Source organism: Delphinus delphis, chromosome 5, assembly GCF_949987515.2.
Source record: "Delphinus delphis chromosome 5, mDelDel1.2, whole genome shotgun sequence".
NCBI lineage: Eukaryota > Metazoa > Chordata > Mammalia > Artiodactyla > Delphinidae > Delphinus > Delphinus delphis.
In genome coordinates, this window is record NC_082687.1 from 71,390,769 (window position 1) to 71,407,394 (window position 16,626).

The following is a 16,626-nucleotide window of genomic DNA, read 5'->3' on the forward strand; positions in this document are numbered from 1 at the left end:
TATCGCTAGTATTGAAGTGCATCCGAATGGAAACGGGCAGTAAAATTTATTGCAATAATGTATCCTAGGAAAGTTTGGGCCAGAAGTGAAGGAGGAAAAAAATTACATCCTGAAAGCCCTGTCTCTATCACCTTCGGGTTACCACTTCAACAGTGTTTACCTTGTGGGGCAAGCAGAGCTCTAAGGTGGAGGATAATGATAAGAGATAATGAGACCTGTATACCACATCTAGTGTCTGTCTCCCACTATCTCCCGTGGGCTTTTATGCAATATCCAGGGTCTGGTACAGAAGAAAAGCAGCAGCTGTGTTGAGTTTACCATTGTACTGTTTCTAGTTTTTTCTTGGGACTACTGTAAAACAATACTTGATACATCACTAATTGCTACTGTCATCTTACAGAATGAACTTAATAGCCACCTTGAAATGTATTGAACACAATCGTTTCTAATAATTCATATAAGTTAGTGTTGCCCAAATTTCAGTAATTTTAATATTATCCTCGATTTTCACCATGTCCTCATACCACTATTATTAAGTGATATTTTTCTTTAAATCAACTTACCTTTTATACTTGAATGAGTTTATTTTAAAAGAAAAATTTGTATCATTTTCTATAAATGGAAAAAGCACTGTGACCTGTCCTAAATTTCAAAGTAAAAATAAGTATAATTAATACTAAATGTGATTCAATTCTAAATAAATGTTACCTGATAAAGGCTCAGAATCTCTCTTGATTAAAAATGGGGATGAATAAGCATTAAAGAATTTTAAAACATAGCACCAAACTGAGATAATTCTTCTTGACCTAATCAGCAGTATTGAAGTAAAATTGAAAGAAGAGTTTTCTCTGTATGATTCAGTGTCCTTAAGGCCATGTCTATGTTCAGCCTAAAATTATCTTGGTACCTCCATTAGTCTCACACTTTGGGAATACTGTAATATCTTATTTGGTTGACATTATCCTCCCAGACCCAAGATGAAATATGTATTTATTAGAAAAATACTGAGCCTGCCTGTCATGTAATGTACTAGATGTGCAGACTCAGACAAATTAAGCAAATTGTCTGAAATTGTATAATAGGTAAATGGAAAAAAATCTATATTTGAATTCAGATTAAAAACCAAAGCTCAAACCTCTACAATACCTTTGACAACACAAGATCATTTAGTATTCAACCCGGGAAGAAAGGGGAAGTGGAGTCACTCTAAGTTTCAAAGTTGAGGTATCATTTTTTTTCTGGGCCTTGAAGGATAAAAAGGTTTTCTGAAAGAGATAACTGGAGCCTAATCAAGCAGAGGGATCATTGCTAGCATAATTGTACTTACTATATTCCCAATACTATTCTACACACTTTGTATATATCAACTCAATTCTTACAGAGCCCTCTAATGCAAGTACTCTTATGATTGTTTCTACTGTACACATATCTGAGAAAAATGTGGCCCAGGCTTTTTAAGTAACTGCCTAAAGTCACAGAGTTAGTGATGAAGTGGGCTGTGAGCCCAGGTGGACTGGCTCCAGAGTCTACACCCTTAACCACTCCATTAAACTCTGCTGAGCGAGGGTGAATGAGTAAAAAGGTATGACATTGAGTTAATGCTCAGAAGAGGAAAATGGCCAAGATTAGAACCTCGGCGTTTTACTTGAGGCAAGGGTTTCTGAAGAGCACATATAATTAAAAACATATAAATGGAGGCTCATTTCCCCATACAAGGGAATGTATAATAGGGAAGTTACATTCTTGCATAGTACAGTAATCTGCAACTATTGTATTTATGTTTTTAAACATATTTGAAGAGTCTATTGATTTGCTAGGGCTGCAAGAACAAAGTACAGTAGAGGGGGTGGCATAAACAGAAATTTTTTTTCTCACCGTTCTGGAGTCTAGAAGTCCGAGATCAAGGTGTCAGCTGTGTTGGTTTTTTCTGAGGCCTTCCTCCTTGGCTTATAGATGACCATCTTCTCCCTGTGTCTCCATATGGTCTTCTCTCAATACCTGTCTGTGTCCTAATCTCCTCTTCTGATAAGGACACCAGTCATATTGGATTTGGGCCCACTCTAATGACCTGTCTTTAACTTAATTACCTCTTTAAAGACTTTATCTTTAAATATGTTCACATTTTGAGGTGTACTCAGGGTTAAGACTTCAACATGTGAACTTTAAATATCAATTCAGCCCATAAGAAAGGGAATCATAAATTTAAAAATTATATATATAAACAATAATTTTTATGACCTCTAAATTCTGTTTCAAAGTTACTGATATGTTGGAGCATTTTTAACAGTAATACCATTAATAAATATTTAATATCAGTTCAATAGTTATCACAGGTTCACACACAAACTTAGAGCAACTTAACATGATGTTAACAAAGGATCTGGATCTCCAGAGTTGCTATTAACCAGCTAAAATGGTGCCCCAACATGTCTACAGTGGAAAATACAGCTTGGAATTCACATTTCAGTTAGTTTTTTAAGTCTTCTGTGACTTATTTTTTTTGATTTTCATATTGTTTTTCAAATTGTGCACATAAATTAAGGCTTTATAAATATTTTATATCAGAAAATAGCAAGTATCTGGGGAAAGGAGGAGAAAAATTGGCTGGTGTTATATATGGAAAGAACAATTTCAGCCAAGTTTCTGAAGGACCTTGGATAGGGTCTTTGCTACTTACCGTTTCACTATCATTCCGTGCAGAAGTGATTGTAAGGAAATAACACAGGTTTTCCTTAGGAAGCCTACTATGACAATGGTGTGTAAATGAATTGAAGAGGAAAGTGGATGAAGTAATGAGAGAGAAACAGAGGCAGAGAGAGGAGAGTCTTCCATGTTATAATCTAGGTGAGACACAGTAAGGGCCTGAAGGAGTCACTGGAGCGAATAAGGATGAAGGAGTGATTGGTAGACATTTTGAGATAGAATTAACTGAGTTCATTTGATGTAGAGAGAGAGGGAGGCATCCAAATTTTCTAACTCTGCTAGATTGGAGAATGTAATTGCTGTTTACCAAAATGTGAAGCATAAATATTAAATATCTCACAGGTAGTTGTAAATGGAGCTTGGGAAAAAGTTCAGGGCTAGAGTTTTGGAACCATATATAAAAAGGTAATAAAACAAAAACAGTGGTATTGAGTGAGTTTTTGAGGTCAGAGAGTAGAAAATAAAATAGTTGAGAAAAGCACTTGCCATATCTTAGGGTATCCTTTTGTGAAATGAGAAAAACAAGCTTTGCAGTCACAGAATAGCTTGTATGGTGTGTGTTGACATTGTTCAGGAATTTCCTTATGTATCCAAGAATACAGTATTAAGCCATGAGGATGCAAACATGAAATAGATATGATTTATTTATATACATTTATAAAGAGCTAACTATCTGTCACATACTCTTCTAAGCATGTTATAAATATTACCTCAATTAATCCTCAAAACAATCCTATGATTAGTATAATTGTCCGTGTTTCACACTTGAAATATATCAACTGGTCTCTGATTTCCACTCATCACAGGTATTATCTACTGGTTTCAAAAACTCACTAGGACTACAAGAGAAAAAGCAACATTTCGTTCCATTTTGCACTTTTGAAACTTTCGTGGTGGTCTTGTCAGATGAAAACCAACCCGATTACTTTCTAACTTCATGGGATATAGGTCTTTATGGTTTAAAAAGATCCTTAAAAGCAAAGTCCACAAATTTCTCAATGGAAAATTGATTCAGGGATTTAGAAATAACTAAAATGACTTGTCTTTGGCATTCTTACTCTTACTGTTTGGGGTGTATAGAAACCTATTTGATGCCCCAGTTTAAAGTCTTTGACCTGCTGAGACGATGGGGTGCTCCTGCATCAAATTAAGTCACACACGAATGGCCCAGAGCTTTGGTTCTCAGTCGACTAACTTCCATAACCCCAAGGGAAAGCCCAGTGTTCTTTGGACTGTCGTATGTTTGGGCACACACAGCTTCACTAGGAAGAAGGTGAAAGTTATGTCCTCTTCCAAAACTATGTCGGTGAGCAACTGTGTTTCATTTAAGAGGACTTCATTAAGAGTTTTGATGCATTTTGCTATAAAAAATTAAATTACTTATAAGTAATTTAATATGGATGTTGGTGTATAATTTTTATCTTCATAAAATGGGCGGAGGCATTAGGATTAGAAGTGTTTAAACTGAAAAAGTATCCAAACCCAACAAGTATAACAGTAGCAAAATAAGAGACAGCAATAAAAGACACATTAGCTCTTACAATGTTTCTACCAGAAGGTGTACTGTCATTCTAGTCAGAATCACATGGCTTTCACACAAAGTCAGCAGGGTCTTCTTCAAAGGAAAAACTAGGTGCTGATAGGAGAGAAAAATGAAGATGGATACTGGGGAACAATAAAGTTCATTACAGGGATGAAAGGATTCGTAAACAGCCCAGCGAAGTGCATTTCTAAGTGTACAACTGCCAAGGAAAATAGATATTTATTCCTGAAGGGAATAAATTTTTCTGTGACTTCATCTTAGATAATCACATTAGCATCTAGTTCTTACCTGTTTTATTTTTTGCTTCTCTGACATCTTTTATTCTTTCATTGTGAATCATTACTTGCTGATTAATTTGCCTCTTCTAATTGCTTTGATTCTTAATGTTAGTTTTATTAAACTCTTCACATAAATATTCATTTATTTGAAAGGGAGTTAGTTACCTTAAGGACAGTATCATTTCCAAAATTTTGTGCTTATTTCTCTTTGGCAGTTGTAGAACTTCTTTCTTGCTCCCAAGGAAAGAAATTGTCACATCTAGAGTAAAGAATAAGAAGAATAAACCCTTTTAAAGTTGCACTAAGAAGATGAAAAAAGTAAACAACTGTCAGAAAAAAAAAATGCCTAGGGGCTCTACTGAAAAGCATCTCTGCAGATTGCAGTAGATTTAAGTTTGCAATAAAATATGTGAGCAGAAATTGTTGGCACATTCAGGCTGTATATCAAACAGCTTTGCATCACAGGTAATAGTCTGCCATCAGAAGCTTCTGCTGTGGCTACATTAAGAGTGTAGCCTTTTATTTATTTATTTTTTAAGGTACACTTACCTGCAATATCTCAGTAGTTATAGGAGATGTTTTTATACATCATATAGTCCAAAAACTTCATTCTATTGATGAGAAAACTGAAATCCAAAGAAGCTAATTAAATTGGCTGAGGTCAAACAGTGGGGAGAAAGCAGCTTGTGTTACTGGATGCAAGCCTACAGGTTTGCAGAAATGATTGCTAGGGAAATCTCGGAAATGAAACTCAGTGGCTGTCTTAGTGGAGAAACTTGGTTCTGTTCTTCCAGAAAATGATGATGTAGGTCCTCTGGTATCATTTCGTTGGATGAATGTAATGTCTCCTATCTCCCTTCTTTGTCAAAATAAATGATTTATGGGCTTCCTTGGTGGTGCAGTGGTTGAGAGTCCGCCTGCCGATGCAGGGGACACAGGTTCGTGCCCCGGTCCGGGAAGATCCCACATGCCGCGGAGCGGCTGGGCCCGTGAGCCATGGCCACTGAGCCTGCGTGTCCGGAGCCTGTGCTCCGCAAGGGGAGAGGCCACAACCGTGAGAGGCCTGCGTACTGCAAAAAAAAAAAAAAAAAAAAAAAAAAAATAGTTTTAGGGTCACAACAAAATGGAGAGTAAGGTACAGAGATTTCCCATATCCTCTGTGTGCTGCGTATTAATTAATTCTTCCTCCTCCCAACCCCTGGCAATCACTGACTGTTTTTTTACTGTCTCCTTAGTTTTGCCTTTTCCAAAATATCGTATAGTTGGAAACATACAGGATATAGCATTTTCTGTCTGGCTTCTTTCACTTAGTAATAAGCATGTAATATTTCTATATGTCCTTGCATAGTTGGATCACTTATTTCTTTTTAGCACTGAATAATATTCCATTGTGTGGATACACCACAGTTATTTATCCTCTCACAGACTGAAGAACATCTTGGTTGCTTCCAAGTTTTGGCAGTTACAAATAAAGTTGCTGTAAACATCAATGTGTAGGTTTTGGTGTAGACATAAGTTTTCAACTCCTTTGGGTAAATACCAAGGAGTGTGATGCATCTATTTTTTAATAGAAATGTTTGTCTTTAATATTTGCTGTTATCAATTAATTTATCAGTTTTGCTAATTACTATGAGTTATTACTGTTTCTAACTCCATGATCTATATATCACATTATATATATATATATATATATATACTAAAACAAGCTCATGTAAGTTATAAAGGCCATTCCATGATGTGAGAAATATATTTTAAATGGTCAGTCCTGAAAATCAATTCTGTCAAATGAATTTGGGAGTGTATTCATTATTAGTCCTCTTTGTTAAATGCTGTGAACAAGAATAGTGGATATTCAACTTATCATTGAATCAATTTATCCGTTAATTGGAAGCACAGAGAAGTAAACATATAAGTGAAACAGTTTTAATAAACTGCAAATTGGAAACGACTGAGAAAAGAGAAAAGTTAAAATTGATGGGGATTTCACTATGTTATGTGATATTTTAGAGTATGTTACTCTGATAAAATGTTAAGAAATCCTGTTACACAATTTTTATTCATAATGCATATACATTAATCTTGAGAAAATTCTAAAAAATGATACAAAAATGTTCAGTTACCTTATTTAGTTTTCATTAATTCAACAATTTTCATTGAGCATTGACTATATCCAGGTACTGTGCTATATACTATGATGAAATACAAATGTAAATAAGCTCTAAAGTATCGTCCCAGGATAGAATATAAGCCCTGGATATAATTATGGCAAGTGGTAAATTATGGCTGTAATGAGATATGTAAAAGAAAGATTTTCAACTTATAGCAGTAATTGCCTGTGATATATTTAGCCTAAATTCTGTGTTTCACCACAAATGCTTCTAACCAACTGAAGCTATTAGGCCATCAGGTACATTGAACTTTCACCAGCTATAGCACAAGTGATATACTTTTGGGCCTGGGGTTTTCTCTTTAACACTGGGCACAACTGAAAGACCCTTTCCTGACCAATGTACCATGGGGCTTATTTTTAACTAAACTTGTAGAGACTTACGTACCCCTGTGCTTTATCCAGAAAATAAACACCAATCCTCATCTAACAAAACCACCATGAACTCCCACCACTTCCCTAGCTCATAATGCTTCCTGCAGTTTCCCCTCAGAAAAGTATTCATTGAATTTTTCACAGGTGTGTGTTCTCTTGCTTTGCCAGTCAGTAAATTCTGTGCTCACTTTGATGCTCACAATAGTGGTTCTGTTGTTTCCTTCCGAGTTTTGGAAATCAGAGCGAAAACATTGCTCTCTTAAAGCCTAAAATCTATCTGTAAGAGATGAGATCATGAATATCCAAAACCACTTCAAGAAAAAGGAATGGTGTACAGGTCAGAATGGTTGGTATAACTTAATAAATGGTTTCAGTATAGCTGAAGAAAAACATGTGTCCATCAGAATGAAGATAAACAAGAAACAAAAAAAGAAGAAAGGGTTCAAGAAGCAAAGGTTGACAGTGCCCTTACAGGGTCCACAGCTGTGAGTTCCTTGAACCAAGAACTTTATCTGCTGGCCAGACGTGGAAGCATAGAGAGCTGAAATAAAGTCCCCAGGCTCTGATTCCACCTCACTAACTAATCTTCCAATTATCTTCTGCCTTGCATATAGATTTCTCTGCAACATTCTTGGTCAAATGTACCTTTTCAGGTTTGAAGTTTAAGATTTGAATCCCAGTAATTCTCACCTCTCATGAATGATGTCTCCTCCGTGGTGTGAAAGATTTAGGATTAAGGGGACGACACTAAGACACATATGCACTTTTTATAAGCGACTACAAATATACATATTGCAACAAAAAGAACATGTACTAGTTGCAAAGTTTGTGTAAGAATTCTTACTGTCCAAAAATTGTACCAACTTCCACTGAGAGAACAGCGAAGTATCTGCTGAGCGAATATGCTGCCTCCCTTTTTGAGTTTTTTATGGATCGATTTATAAACAACCCGACAATCAACATTTCTTCCCACTACAGTCCCTTTTATCACTTGGGCCACTCATGTGGCTGCTGTGGAACATTAACATTCCTAAAATCCCTACAGTTTAATTGAGAGGGTCTATAACTGTAGTGTAAGCCCTGACATTTGGGTCTTTTCTTTTTTTTTTTTTTTTTTTAATTTTTCAAAAATACATTTTATTTATTTAATTTTATTAAAAATATTTTTATTGGAGTATAGTTGCTTTAGAATGTTGTGTTAGCCTCCACTGCACAACAAAATGAATCAGCCATACACATACAGATATCCCCTCCCCGTTGGACTTCCCTCCCATTTAGGTCACCACAGTGCATTAAGTAGAGTTCCCTGTGCTATACAGTATGTTCCCATCAGTTGTCTATTTTATACATAGTATCAGTAATGTATACATGTCAATCTCAGTCTCCCAATTCCTCCCTCCCCACCCCTTTCCCCCTTGGTATCCACACATTTGTTCTCTATCTCTGTGTCTCTATTTCTGCTTTGCATGTAAGATGATCTATACCATTTTTCTAGATTCCACATATATGCACTATTATATGATATTTGCTTTTCTCTTTCTGACTTACTTCACTCTATATGACACTCTTCAGGTCCATCCATGTCTCCACAAATGACCCAATTTCATTCCAAAAATACATTTTAAGTAAGCACTTAAGTCTGCATTATGGTTTTACTTATGTATGTAATATATTTTATAAAACCTAAAAAAAATTAGGAGGACAACAGTGTTTAAAAGATGTTCTTGATTACTTCGTTTATGAATCTAACATTTTTGTGGTTTATACATTTGTGAAACCCTTAACAGGTATATTATCTGTGCTCTTGTTTTCACATTACTCATTGCCATTTATAGATGAGCATTGGTCACCTCTATTCTTTCTCTTCTGAGAAACACATTAAGTCACTAGTTGTAGGGTCTTTTCTTTTTTGTAATGCAAGCGCCTGACTTAAGCTTTGCATGCAGAGGCCTCCACGTCAAAGATGGCTGTCTCAAAGAAACATATTGCCAGGCACAGGATTAGTTCAAGAGCCAGGCCATGCCTGATCCCCTCCTTTGTTTCAGAGACCTTAGTTGGTTTTGATAGCTGACCACGTGGACCACTTGTTTTTTTTCTCCTCCCACACTTTAAAGTCCTGCTCTGATGTTTTAAATTCACCAATAAAAAGTGGGCTCATGACTCCTTAGTCCCCCACCCTTGATCCTAATAAAGGTAGAACCCCAGGCCCACGTTCTCTCTCTCTCTCTCTCTCCTACCTCTTTGTGCGGCCCCAGTTGTGCTATGTAATTTCCAGAACTTGTAAGTAATAAACCTTGTTTCTTTCAAAGTTTCCTGTGATTATTGCTGAGGGCATCTGGCAACATAAGAATGCCAAGGGCCAGTCCAGCCACAGCATTGGTGTAAAATCTAGATCTCCAAGGGTCTCAGGAATCTTCCTAAGTCATTTCTATGGGTGGGCTGTCCTTGTGCACTTGTTCCTCAATGGTTAAAATCATTTTTCTTGGGAATTCCCTGGTGGTCCAGTGGTCAGGACTCTGTGCCCCACTGCAGGTGGCCAGGGTTCGATCCCTGGTCTGGGAACTAAGATCCCACATGCCGCACGGCGTGGGCAAAAAAAACAAAAATAACATTTTTCTCACTACAGAGTCCTCAGCTTTATCATAGAAATTTTGCCCAGACTCTGGCAACAGGTGATTCCAAGTGTTTTCAGATAGTGGAATACTGATCTTTTTTCTAAACCACCATAGGTATTCTGCTGGGAATTGTGAAGTAATTTTGTAGCCTAGTGCCATTTTAAACAAGAGACTCCAGATTTTTTTTTAAAGAAAATAAAGTTGTATTCAAAATATTATTTTGTTACTCTGTACGCTACTTTCCCCAGCTCATATCAGTGAATGAAAATATAAATACTGCAAAGAAGAGAGTTTTCCATGATAGGGCTCCTCTGTATCAAGGCAATGTTTGAGTAAACGTCCTATTAAGTTAAAACTCTAAGCTGTAAGTAGTTTGTGAGGTCCTCATGCCAAACGAAGGTCGCGATATTGTTTTATGAAATAGAATTTGTACATTGACAGTTACATTTAGATATAGGCCATGTCTGATAATTTTTAAAAATTCTGTAACTACCTTCACCCAGTGAAGATAATAAAATATTCAGTTTAAACTTGGAATATCTTGGAAAAAATCTCAGTAATGGTACAGTTGCAAAGGTATAATTATGGCAGAGCATTGGGAAAGAGTTTGCCCTTCACTGATGAAAGCAATATAGCCAGTATATGCTTGTGTCTTTACTGATTGGTGCCTAAGGGAGGTTAGTCAAAATAATAAGGGGTATCTTGGCAATAAAGTTCACTCTTAGCCTTTCTGTTGTTAGAAATCTTATTTCTTTATTAAAAAATAAGAGATGCATGATGTTTTATGTCTATAGTAATAAGATGTAAGAGATGTTTTATGTCTATAGTAATCACAACCTGTCTACATGACAATGTAAGTACTCTTCCCACCTACCACCATCTTCTGGGTAAAATGGATTTTTCATACAAATTTGTATACTATCAAAGTAGAGTTTGCTAAAAATATTTATGTGTTGAGTGACTGTGAATAATGAACACAAGAGTAAATACAGTCACCTTCTATTGATCCAACTTCTTTCCCACCTAGAAGTTATGGGCCATGAACAAAAAACAATGGAGTCATTTATGTCAAAATGGAGCTGGGAGACCACTAGGGAAGAGGAACTTACACATGTCCACATCTGGATGCAACATAAACTTTTGATTAGGCCATCCTGAGACCACCTGGGACTTGTTTTCTTTACGCTCTAGAGACAGCAGCTTAGCAACCAACCTGCTGCCAACAAGTGACTGAATGCCTGCGACACCAATCATAGTTCTGTAAAAATAACCTTCTGTGGAAAGTCTTGTAAGTTGCCTTTATAAACTCCCGCCATTTTCCATTTACCTCGGAGCACCTTTGAGTTGCTACTCCAATCTATGCCTCCTGAATTGCAATACTTAAAATCTCAAGTAGGGCTTCCCTGGTGGCGCAGTGGTTGAGAGTCCGCCTGCCGATGCAGGGGACACGGGTTCGTGCCCTGGTCCAGGAAGATCCCACATGCCGCGGAGCGGCTGGGCCCGTGAGCCATGGCCGCTGAGCCTGCGCGTCCGGAGCCTGTGCTCCGCAACGGGAGAGGCCACAACAGTGAGAGGCCCGCGTACCGCAAAAAAAAAAAAAAAAATCTCAAGTAAACTTTCTCTTATTTGCAGCTTTTTGTGTGTTTTTGTTGTTGTTGTTGATAAGTGTAATCATCATAATCATAACAGATAACATTTATTGAGCATTTGCAACTTGCCCCTGCCTGTGTTAATTGTTCCTGTTCAAAATCCTGTTTAATCCTCATATTTTATACACAAATTTATTTATACATGTACATGTATACACACATATAAATTATATACATGTATCGATTGATTAATAATTTAGGTATATTATGAAACACAGGGAAAAATAAAATTAAGTTCATGAGATAAAGATAAAATACATAGTAGCTACGAGGTAGGAAAAAATTTTATTCTTACTTTATGAATGAGGGAGCTGAGGATCCGTGTGGTTAGATAACCTGTGGAGGAACTTATGTAATTCCTAGGAAAATTTTCCTATAAAATTAGTTATATCAGTATGCTAAATTTATATTGTATGTAAATTTAATTCATTATATTTAAAAATGATTATTATAATAATACGGCTACTAAGAATGTACAAATTAACTACTACTCATATCAATTTTCATAATTTCAGGTGTAAATTATATTTTGCTAACAGTTAGTTGCTATCAAACTAAAAACTTGTACGTGTTCAGTAATAATTCTGCCAGATTCCAATTTTTTCTTCTAAGACAAAAGTGGAAGCTAACAAGAAATAGCCAAATTAAAAGTCAGGGATAATTATGTTAGCATTAATGAAAGAAAACCCTGTAATTTTCTTTTCTTTTCTTTTCTTGTCATAGGACACATTGAACTCTTTAAAATGCATGCAACGAAACAGAATTTTATGTCCACTTTCATATGACTGTGTAATATTCAGGACTGCAGTTTCAGGCTTATAAAATAGAAGCAGCATGGTCTTTAAAGGGCAGATGATCAGAAACAAATCTTATGTGGTATTAACAAAAGGAGCATGTAGAGAACACTGAGCAAAATGTATTTTAAAAAGTAATGGAACACAACATGTATTATTTTTTCTGCCTTAATAAGAGTAGTAATTTATAGTATAATGCACATTAAATTGCAATACAGACTGCCAAAATAATTACTTCATAAACATTGATAGCAAACAACCCATTTGTCTTTCGGCAGAGGTAGAAAATGATGACATATTTTTCTCCTGGTTCATTGGCAGCTCTATTCAGCTGAAAATAATTTGTTGGAGATTGTGAATAAATATCGTTTAGTATTTTCAAACCGGTACATCCCAAAACTAGTGTTTCAGACAGCCATTGATAGTGTTTTTGGGGAAACAGTCTGAGTTATGAAAGGAAATGGGGCTGAGTGAGAGAACTGATTTTCCAGATTAGGTTCTGTCACATATTAGGTGTGTGACTGTGCAGAAGTCAGCCTCTTGGAGCCTCTATTTTTATATCGAATGGTTACAGTAATGGATGTCATAATCATATGTGATTCTTAGAGAGCCTTACACAATTGAAATACTGGTTTCTGAGTAGGCGAGATTAATAGTAGTGATTATTCACCCAACCATCTAACCCCTAATCCTTTAATTTAACATAAATATGTATGCGTAATTGTCAGGTACAGGGCAAATTATTTCAGATACAGCTGTTGATCAACTTACAATCTTTCGACACTTGACAGATCACCAGAGGGAGATTAAGAAATTACAGATGGGGATTCTTCTTATTCCCACTGCAAATTGCAGTCAGCAACCACAAAAGAAACTTTTTCCTGATTTGGCAAGTCACTGTCCATTAATGGTATGATTTTTACAGTCTTTATTACGTACACTTGTATGACCACCTACTGGATCTGCTACTTTAAAAAGAGTATTTCACTTTATTGAATAGTTACAAACAAAAGTCTAAGTGGGAGAACGCAGGAGCACACACCAGGGTGACAGCAGTTGAGATGGAGAGAGTTAGTGGGAGATATATTTTACAGATAGAATCAATACAATTCATTGAAGGATTAGATGATTTTTGATTTGAATAAGTGGTTTGTAATGCCATCTCCTGAAATGGAGAAGAGAGAGTTGGGTTGGGGAAGGTAGAAATTAAAAAAAAAAAATCAGTTTGGATTATGTCAAGTTTGAATTGTCTATAATATAAACAGTTTGGAGCTGAGAAAAAATGTGAGGGCTACATATGTGACTTCAGGAACTCTCTCTATATAGATGGTCTGTAAAGCCAGGGGAATGGATGAGATGACCCCAGAAGAGAGTTTAGAGAGAGGACAGAGAAAAGCGAGGAAAGGATGGCAGGAAGGAGAAAGGGAAAGGAAAGGAAAGTGGCTGTGAGTAGAACATGGTGGTCTTTACATCGGGTGAGAATACTTATTCATATTATCCAGTCTTTTTGATCATTCAGAACCCAGAAATAATTATTTAAGTAGATGAGCTAAATTAATCAATTGATCAGGCTGACTATAATATCAATTTCAACTCTGTCCTTCAACATACATTATAACAATTGGGTAATTCATTAGTGGAAATAAATATTTACATGTATGTTTTATACATATACAGTGTTACACGTATAAGAGTAGCTTCAAAGTATTCTGGCATGTATTAATGGCCCATTAAAGCACTTGTCAGGAGAATGAAGTCATTTGGTCTTCAATGTTTCATGCCTTACAGTTCACTTGAGGCTTAGATTAATTGCATTTTTATATGCCATTTTTGCTTCTCATTTTTCTGCAATTCATTTAATCAAGCTGTTTTTCATGAAGAAAAATTAAGCTGAAAAGTACAAAACCACAAAGTAAGTTTAAAATTTAACTAAATGGACTAAGATTGAAAATATTATCTTTGGCAAACTTTTCAATGACTTTGTACATCAGAAAAAAGAATGCACTCTGAGTCCTTGCTGTTACAGGGAGAGACTTACGTTCTCACATAAAAAACTTTGAAAGGAGGAATAGAAAGCATGATGATCTAAATTTGGCTACCGTATAGCAACTTGGCCTTTTTCCATAATGTTGATACACTAGGATGGGGAAGTTGTCAGGATTCTAGAAATCATCTTCAATAATTATCCCTCTCTTCTCCCTCTTATGCAATAGAAATTAAACCCTATAAAATCTTCTTTCCACATATCTTTTGTACCTGTTTAGTCCTCTCCACCTGCACTGGACCCTCCCCAGTTCAGACAACTTCACATCATTTCCCTGGAATGAACTCTCTTCCTTACTTCGGCACCTGCTCTGGTCCTGACCCCTTCAATTCATCCCTCTGTAACTGAAAGTGGAGTCCTGCTTCTCGCTGCTCAAAAGCCAATAAAGAGACCTGGTTGATGGAAAGGAAAGTTTGCTTTATTTTGGATGCCGGCAACCGGCATGGTGGTGGGGAGGGGGGACTCCCGTCCAAAGGCCGATTCCCCCCCAACCCCCGACAATCAGAGGGAGGGGCTACCTGCAGAAACACCACACTCAGCTCTGACAGCCATCTTGAAATTGGTCATGCAGTGGTCAAACCAGCGTCATCTTGATTGCTTTAGGTACAGTTAGTCTTCAGTTTGAGGGTCTGTTTGTTCTCATTTCTTTGAGGCCAGTTCTTGGAATTGTGGCAGCTTATGTCATGGCTACCATCTGGTCATCATGTAGTTAACTTCTTCCACTGGGTGTGGGTTTCAGTATCTGTAAGACAGCTCACAGGATATGGCTCAGAATATTATCTACAGCCGCTGAGGAGGAACTAGAAGTCCTTGACTATGTTTAATGACTAAATTATTATTATTTGGTCTCTTTTGACTGTTTTCCTTTGCTTCTGCATTTTCTCACTTCTCTTATTAAATTTATTCTTTGGCTAAAGTTTTTCCACAGACAAAAAGCAGGCAGGACACAGGGGGTGGGGGGAGGACCATAGGGTCCTGCTCCATTTCACTTCCCTCAGCTGCCAAGACTTTTCTACCAGTTCTCCCACTTCCACTGCTACCCTAGTCCAAGCCACCTGTATATCATGCATGTGTTACTGCCACAACATCCTCCTGACAAGTCTCCTTCTGCAATTTCTGCACAAGATTGATCATATCATCCTATGCTTAAAAACCTGCAGTGGCATCTTATTTCAATCATAATAAAATCTAGACTCCTTACCATGGCCTTTATGATCTGGCCTCTGCCTACGTCTGTTACTTCATCTCCTTCAACTTTTCTTTGATTCAAAATCACAACCACGTGGCTTTTTCCCTAAGCTACAAACTGCCAATTCCTTGCCATCTCAGAGCATTTGCTTTATATCCTCTTCACATAGTCTTTCAAGTGGCTTCTTCTCATCAACCAGGTCTCAAATCAAATGACCTTCTTAAGAGGACTTCACTGAACACTCCAATTTTCTCCCTTTTGCACTCTCCATCTTAACAGTATATGATCACTTCTTGATAGATTTTGGTTAATTCATGAAATTGTCTTGGATAAATTGTGAATTCTGGACTCAGCCTATGAGGTTGCGAACACTGGCTTTTCCACCAACTAGCTTCCACCTGGGCAAGTTATTTAATCTCTACTTCTTTTTCTGTAAAATGGGATAATAATACTTCATAAGGTTGTTGTGAAAGTTAAATAACTTAAACCTTAAGTTCATGGAACAGTACCTGGCTAGTCATTGTTATTTATTGTAGATATAGTAGAATTGATGCTAAAACATAGCTCTTGAAATGCAGGTCTATTTAGTTCATCCACTTCTGTAATTACGACATCTAGAATACAGTCTGGTATTCAATAGATCCTCAAAAAATGCATGACTCATTATTACTTGACTGGTTACCTGGCAAAAGATACCTCTGATTAAAGAAATTCAAATTCCAAATCTTTTAAAATAATGTGGAAAAATTTACTTTACCATTCTGCCGTTGGCTCTGGTTGAAAGTTCCAAAATGCCACATAATCTACCCTTGAACAGTAGATTTCAGTTACTGAGATCTGGATACATGGGGAGTCTCACATTCTATAAAGGAAAGTCAGCAAGAAGCAGATAGCAGGGGAACTTGACCTCCAGCCATGATGTTGATATTAAGGACAAAACCACCAGATCCAGATAGGTATTGGGAGTATTAACCAGGGTACCTGGGTCAGAACTAGGGAGAAACCTCCTGGAAGTAAACTTCAGATGTAAAGGGAACAAATTCAGGCAGTTTCCTGGGATGGAAATTAATGTGATGCTAAATTATTTGTGGTACCAATTCCAACACGTTGCAGGGGGGTGGTTCCCATGCAGCACCAAGCAATTCTTGGGACACTAGGTGGGTGTCCTACAATTCAACTCAATCTGACAGTATCTACCTAGAGATGGCGTCAGATTCCATAGGTTAAGAGCTCAGTCCCAACAGAATGTCTCCCCCACCCCCATCAGAT